Raw genomic sequence first — 8011 nt, forward strand, 5'->3', positions numbered from 1 at the left:
TTTGCGACCTTTTGCCACATTTCAGGCTTCAAACATAAAGTAATCGCAGCAAAAGGTGGCGCTACAAAGTATTAACTTAAGGGGGCTGAATAATTTTGCACGCCCAATTTTTCAGTTTTTGATTTGTTAAAAAAGTTTGAAATATCCAATAAATGTCGTTCCACTTCATGATTGTGTCCCACTTGTTGTTGATTCTTCACAAAAAAATCCAGTTTTATATCTTTATGTTTGAAGCCTGAAATGTGGCAAAAGGTCGCAAAGTTCAAGGGGGCCGAATACTTTCGCAAGGCACTGTATGACCTGGGAGCAGTCTGCCTCTGTCTGTCACACATCTAGCACTATCTAGTACGGATGACCTATGACCTGGGAGCAGTCTGCCTCTGTCTGTATGTGTTAGATTTGGTTTCACCACTACTAGGGTCTGAAGTACCTTGTGTTATTGTGCAGAGGGTTCTCAGTTTGGTCCCTGGTTTGGAAAGACAGTGACTGAACTCATTTTTGTTTGCATCTGACCAATGACCCAGACCTACATATGTGAGTGTCAGACTCAGTTTGAGCTACAGGCTGACTGGAAGTTCTGGGCACTATATGACAAATCAGGGCACCCTTAAATATTCAAATAGACACGCCTATAAGTGCTAAATATTTAATGATGGTCCAGCCCTCTAGAGTCAAGGTGTGATCTGAAATGTGGCTGGAATCACACTCCCCATCTGCCCACTGTCTACTACTACTCTTTGTCTGGTATTAGAATAGACAGCCCTCTATCCCCACTCTATCTGCAAATGTCTTCATTTCTCTTTCTTGCATTTTTTCAGGAGATGCGTCAATCAGTGCAGAGGAATCACAGGGAATGATCCAGGTTCAGATGTTCCATATCATTGTCGAGAAACACATACTATAAACGTTATGCGGTTCAGTCCAGTATTATTTGCACATAGTCAAATCCGTCAGGAAGGGAAGGGCTCCCGAGTGGCGCAGCAGTCTATGGCACTGCATCTCAGTGCAAGAGGTGTCACTACAGTCCCTGGTTCCATTCCAGGCCGTATCACAACTGGCTGTGATTGGGAGTCCCATAGGGTGGTGCACAATTGGCCCAGCGTCATCCGGGTTAGGGTTTGACCAGGTTAGGCCATCGTTGTAAATAAGATTTTGTTCTTAACTTACTTACTTAACTTAAATAAAGGTCTCTGCCCCACCTCTGGCTCCCCCAGACATTAGACCTGAGCTGGAACCTATTCTCCTGAGGGGGTCTGTATCTGGAGGACCAGCGGTGGAGGACAGGTTGAGGGGGCAGCAGTGCACACAGAGCAAACACTTCCTCACTGCACTGGCACTCTGCCAGAATGGAAGAAATGTGAAGGCAAACAAGTAAGAATTGTGTAGTTAGTTTAACTAGGTAAATCATTTTCCATACAGTCAAACAAAATTGTACTAAACCCTTTCAAGAAGTAGGAAACTGCACGTCATCCTGATACAGAAAGACAGTTCTGTTTATGGTGTTTGTTCCAGGGTCCCCGGTGTACCAGGCTGCATCCCCAGACGAAGAGGCCCCGGTGTACCAGGCTGCGTCCCCAGACGAAGAGGCCCCGGTGTACCAGGCTGCGTCCCCAGACGAAGAGGCCCCGGTGTACCAGGCTGCGTCCCCAGACGAAGAGGCCCCGGTGTACCAGGCTGCGTCCCCAGACGAAGAGGCCCCGGTGTACCAGGCTGCGTCCCCAGACGAAGAGGCCCCGGTGTACCAGGCTGCGTCCCCAGACGAAGAGGCCCCGGTGTACCAGGCTGCGTCCCCAGACGAAGAGGCCCCGGTGTACCAGGCTGCGTCCCCAGACGAAGAGGCCCCGGTGTACCAGGCTGCGTCCCCAGACGAAGAGGCCCCGGTGTACCAGGCTGCGTCCCCAGACGAAGAGGCCCCGGTGTACCAGGCTGCGTCCCCAGACGAAGAGGCCCTGGTGTGGGCAGGCAGGGAGCTGGGCTGGGTCTTCCTCTCCAGGACCAGGGACTCTCTGACAGTCAGTGAGCTGGGCCTCAAACCCCACTACCAGCTCCCTCACCCTGCTCGACTTCACCAGACATGTCTGTACTGGGTGAGACTGACGTTACCATTTGACCATGCTAGAAGGAGGAATATATAACCCTGAGCTTACCCCTAACAAATATACACAAATTATGTACTTTCTCAAAAGATCTGACAGAATTGCCTCTTTTGTCCTTTCTAGCATGGCTATCTAGTGACTACCTGAGTGAGACTGGATGCATCTGCCCCACATCTCCCATATCCTGGCACCTTTCCCTTTCTCTCCCTTTATCTCTCTATCCCCCAGTTTCTGGTCTTGATGTATTCTCCTGACATGTGTAGATCTGCTCTATCCTCTGATGTATGTTGTTGTGTGTGCAGTGCGGGAGCCAGAGGGAGGGCTGAAGTTATACTGTAAAGGTGCTGACATAGTGATCTTGGAGAGACTACAAAAAGACTGTCCATATCTGGAGACCACTGAGAAAGCTTTAGATGTAAGACACAAACGTGCACACACACACACACACAGACACGCGCACACACACACACTACATAGAGTAAGCAGAACAAACAGATCTCATGCAACATCTCGTCAGGTATATTCCTGCCCTCTTCTAGCTGTTGCCCTGTCCTGTCTGAGAACCATGAACATGCTGAACATGCTGAACATGCTGAACATACTGAACATACTGAACATGCTGAACATGCTGAACATACTGAATATGCTGAACATGCTGAACATGCTGAACATGCTGAACACATACTGAACATACTGAACATACTGCCTTGACAACCCGTAACCATGAGGACATGCTGGATCAGCTGTCTGACGACATGGAGAGAGATGTAAAGGAATCCTCATAATCAGGGCACTGCGTTACAGTATGTTCATACGATGGGATTTGATGAGAATCACTATGCTCCAACGGATGATGCCAGTCAAGGAAACTCATGAAAGCTTTACATAAATGTAATGTGATCCACTATCAGAGTGATAAACTCTCTGTATATCCTGGTTCCTGTTGTGCAGCTGCTGGGGGTGACGGCTACAGAGGACTGGCTGCAGGACGGGGTCCCTGAGACCATCTCCTTGCTCAGACAGGCTGGACTCCAAGTCTGGGTGCTGACCGGGGACAAGAAAGGTAGGCACCACACCATACTGAGTGGAGAAAACTCTCAATGTTCTGTTCTTCTCAGTCATCAATCCCTCTGTCTGTCTCTCTGTCACTGTCTCTCTCTTTCTCTCTGAAGAGACAGCGGTGAACATATGATCCTCCTGCAGACTTCTGGAACCTGATACCAGACTATTAGAAGGGGAGGAACGGAGGTCATATGCACACGCACACACACACACACACACACACTATACTTTACCAATATACTGTATCTATTAGTGTGTTTCCTGCCGCGGGCAGTCTTCTCCTGATCCAGAGAGGACTTTCTCCAAGGGCAAAGAGACATAACTATGGTGTGTGGACAGAAAGATGGCTGGAGAGAAATCAGCATTGGTCCTCAAAGGCCCTGAACTGGTAAACATATGGATAAGGACTAATAGAGCTTGTCTTAAGACTACAAGACTGAATATCTTATAGCTTAGTGATGATCCGTATCGTTTAGTAGTAAAGTCGAGTAAACATTCTCTTTATCTGAAGGCTGCCTTCTCTTGTTGTTTCTTCTCAAGAAAGCATCACACAAAAGGCAGTGTCATGTTGATAGTGTTCAGGCAGAGTTTGTGCCAGGTTCATGTCCCTGGCAGGGCTGTGCCAGTCAGTGCTGTGTTGTCGTGTCACTCCGGGCCAGAAGGCTGATGTGGTCATGCTCATTGGGAAACACACCACCTCCATCACTATGGCGATAGGCGATGATGCCAACAATTTGAACCTGATCAACGGTGAGTGTGATGGACAGAGAGGTTGGCAGTGAAATTATGTCTGTTCAAAGGCAGGTTGTATTTAACATGTTTTCTCTCCCCCTTCTCCTTCCTCTACCGGCTCATATAGGGGTAGGTTTGGCTGGTGTAGACGGGGGTCAGGCAGGGCAGAATGCTGACTATGCCCTGCCCCAGTTCAGCTTCCTATAGAGACTCCTATTGGTCCACAGAAGCTGGTCGTACCGCAGCATCGCTGTCTTCCTGCACTACTTCCTGTACAATTAAAATCAAACTTTATTTGTCACCTGCGCCGAATACAACCGTTAAATGCATACTTATAAGCCCTTAACTAACAGTGCAGTTCAAGAAAGAGTTTAGAAAATATTGACCAAATAAAACTTTTTTTTAACAATAACGAGCATATATACAGAGGGTACCGGTACTGAGTCAATGCGCTGGGGTACAGGTTGTAGAGGTAATGCAGGTAGAGGCTTTGCTCTGGTACACATCTGGTTCAGCTTCTTCAATGGCTTCAGTGTCCAGGTTAGATGGTCCAACTGGTCACATTGGTTTTGCATCATAAATGGAACTGCAACCTTTTTTAACAGACCCCAATGTGTTTGCCTTTTTCTGGAGCTGTTTTCTTCCAGTCTCTGTATGAGAATTGGTTCATCATCCTGTACAACGTCTTCTACACCGACATGCCAGTAGAATGCCTGGGCTTTTTTGAGCAGGTAAGAGAAAAGAGAAAGGCCTCCCCCTAGGTTAGGGCCCTAGGAGCCCAGAGTTTATTTTACTCCATGTGGCCATGGAAACACTCCTGACCCTTACCATACTGTTGTTGATCTCCTCCCTGCTACAGGAGATGAGAGCAGTCTGAGCTCCATAAGGTTGGCCAGTGACAGGAGCTGTCCAACCCCTGGCTGCTGACTGCCACCCTGTTCTCTGCCCTCTACACCTCCCTGGTCCTCTTCTTCGTGCCCCTGGGGGTTTTCTAGAACTCTGCTCTGGACTACCAGACCATGGCCGTTACCGTCACCTTAGCATCAGTGTTCTCTGCCCTCTACACCTCCCTGGTCCTCTTCTTCGTGCCCCTGGGGGTTTTCTAGAACTCTGCTCTGGACTACCAGACCATGACTGTTACCGTCACCTTAGCATCAGTGTTCTCTGCCACCCTTGTGGTTAGAATGTATGGAATGGACGTCAACAGAGTTCTGTGGAGTTTAGCAATCACTGTTGATTGTTGTCTAAGGCTGCAGATTGAATGTGATGATTTTGATATGAATGTATGACATGATATTTAATTTATGTTATATTTTGGTTTGTGTTCCTTAGATTATTCTCCTGACCAGACACAGGACTGTGGAGTGTGGCTGCGTAGAGCTCTCTCTCTCTCTCTCTCTCTCTCTCGCTCTCTTGCTTCTCCATATCTTTGGAAGAAATTAATTTGTTCAAAACTGTTCAACTATTGTCTTTCTCTCTCATTGAGTCAACTACTCACCACATTTTATGCATTGCAGTGCTAGCTAGCTGTAGCTTATGCTTTCAGTAGTAGATTCATTCTCTGATCCTTTGATTGGGTGGACAACATGTCAGTTCATGCTGCAAGAGCTCTGATTTGTTGGAGGACGTACTCCGGAAGTTGTCATAATTACTGTCTAAGTCTTTGTAAGGGGGTGAGAACCATGAGCCTCCTAGGTTTTGTATTGAAGTCAATGTACCAAGACGATGGAAGCTAGCTCTCCTTCGGCTACACCATGGTGCTATCATACAGAGTGCTGCTGAGGCTACTGTAGACCTTCATTACAAAACAGTGTGTTTTAATCAATTATTTGGTGACGTGAATATATACTACATGAACAAAAGTATGTGGACACCTCATCGAACATCTCATTCCAAAATCCTGGTCAATAATACGGAGTTGGTCCCCCCTTTGCTGCTATAACAGCTTCCACTCTTATGGGAAGGCTTCCACTAGATGTTGGAACATTGCTGCAGGGACATGCTTCCATTCAGCCACAAGAGCATTAGTGAGGTCGGACCCTGATGTTGGGGGATTAGGCCTGGCTTGCAGTCGGCGCTCCAATTCATCCAAAAGATGTTTGATGGGGTTGAGATCAGGGCTCTGTTCAGGCCGGTCAATTTCTTCCACACTAATCTGGACAAACCATTTCTGTATGGACCTCGCTTTGTGCACAGGGGCATTGTCATGCTGAGACAGGAACTGGCCTTCCCCAAACTGTTACCACAAAGTTGGAAGCACAGAATGTCATTGTATAATGTAGCATTACTATTTCCCTTCACTGGAACTAAGGGGCCTAGCCCGAAGCATGAAAAACCACCCCAGATTCCTCCTCCACCAAACCTTACAGTTGGCACTATGCATTGGGGCCGGTAGAATTCTCCTGGCATCCGCCAAACCAAGATTCATCTGTCGGACTGCCAGATTGTGAAGCGTGATTCATCACTCCAGAGAATGCACTTCTGCTGCTCCAGAGTCCAATAGCGGTGAGCTTTACACCACTCCAGTCAATGCTTCGTATTGCACATAGTGATCTTAGGCTTGTGTGCGGCTGCTCGGCCATGGAAACACATTTCATTAAGCTCCCGACGAACAGTTCTTGTGCTGATGTTGCTTCCAGAGGCAGTTTGGAACTTGGTAGTGAGTGTTGCAAATGAGGACAGACTATTTTTACGCACTTCAGCACTCGGCGGTCCCGTTCTTTGAGCTTGTGTGGCCTACCACTTCTCGGCTGAGCCGTTGTTGTTCCTAGATGTTTACACTTCACAATAACAGCACTTACAGTTGACCGGCAGCTCTAGCAGGGCAGAAATTTGATAACTGATTTCTTGGAAAGGTGGCATCCTACGACAGTGCCATGTTGAAAGTCACTGAGCTCTTCAGTAAGGTCATTCTACTGTCAATGTTTGTCTATGGAGATTGCATGGCTGTGTTCACGATTTTATACACCTGTCAGCATGAAATAGCCAAATCCACTAATTTGAAGGGGTATCCACATACTTTTGTATATATAGTGTATTTTATATTGTTTTTTTTAAAAGGATAACTTTCTTAATGTTTCACTATTATTCTTTTTTTGAAATGAACTAGGAGGATGGTCCTCCCCTTCCTCCTCTGAGGGGCCTCCACTGATAGGATGTGTGCACCATGCTTTGGGATATATTTTGGTGTTTGCCCATAGAAGATTCCATCCTTTCAAAAGCAACAAACCAAACTGAAACAGCAAAGATGTTTTATCCTTATTTTATTTGTTAATTTATTTCAAAACACGCAATTTACCCATATTATCCTTTTAAGTTTTTATTTTCTGTAACAGTTAGCTATTACTCCGATTTTTTTCCATTTAAAAAGTCTCCACTAGAGCTAAACAAAAAGTTATCCACAGGCTCTCTGGCTTCTGCAGTGGGAGGAGGGAAAAGAGGCTCTCAGACCAGAGGGTGTGTGTGTGTGTGTGTGTGTGTGTGTGTGTGTGTGTGTGTGTGTGTGTGTGTGTGTGTGTGTGTGTGTGTGTGTGTGTGTGTGTGTGTGTGTGTGTGTGTGTGTGTGTGTGTGTGTACATGGCCGTGTGTGTGTACATGGCCAGTGTTGGACTCAATAGAGCAGCTTTGAGAGCTGGCCATTGTCTTGGTTCAGTGGTCAGGTTTTCATACCTCTGATTTCATCTTTGGTTTTTAGCATACGCTCTCAAATGGCAGACTTCAATTCCATGTGTGTGTGTCTGTATGAGTTAGTTTGTGTTTACTGAAAGTCACCCTTGCCTTTTGTAACTCATGTAAACTATGGTCCATTTGGATGTCTGCATTGATTGACTGGGGCCTTCCTTGTCCCTAAACAGAGACTATCCAACATTGTAATGTGTGACCATATAGCAAAATGATTTAGGCTACCCGTGTATGGGCATGGACTCCATGTCATGTCAATGGCAGTTTGGGACCGTTCTAAAATCTAGTAAAAATACAGTCTGGTACCCACTAGAGAGTCAGTGCTGTAGTGCCTCTCCTCTCCAGGCACTCTACAGTACCCTGAGTGTCTGGAGCTGCTAGACCCACTCTGGGGGAAACCGGGAGGGGTCAGGGGTCATGAAATGGAAAGGGTAGGTGGG

The 8011-nt window shown here is 46.8% G+C and overlaps 1 long non-coding RNA gene across 2 annotated transcripts; it reads left to right on the forward strand.

The window, feature by feature from the left end:
* The first annotated feature begins 1092 nt into the window (after positions 1-1092).
* Positions 1093-5349, forward strand: LOC109902968 (uncharacterized). Of its 2 annotated transcripts, XR_004202384.1 has the most exons (6): positions 1093-1371; positions 1513-2087; positions 2399-2511; positions 3048-3159; positions 3269-4621; positions 4750-5349. It is a non-coding gene; the product is annotated as an uncharacterized LOC109902968 (long non-coding RNA). The 2 variants fall into 2 exon arrangements; XR_004202383.1 differs by having other exon boundaries at positions 1513-2511.
* Positions 5350-8011: the final 2662 nt, after the last annotated feature.

The sequence above is a fragment of the Oncorhynchus kisutch genome, linkage group LG13, assembly GCF_002021735.2.
Source record: "Oncorhynchus kisutch isolate 150728-3 linkage group LG13, Okis_V2, whole genome shotgun sequence".
Lineage (NCBI taxonomy): Eukaryota > Metazoa > Chordata > Actinopteri > Salmoniformes > Salmonidae > Oncorhynchus > Oncorhynchus kisutch.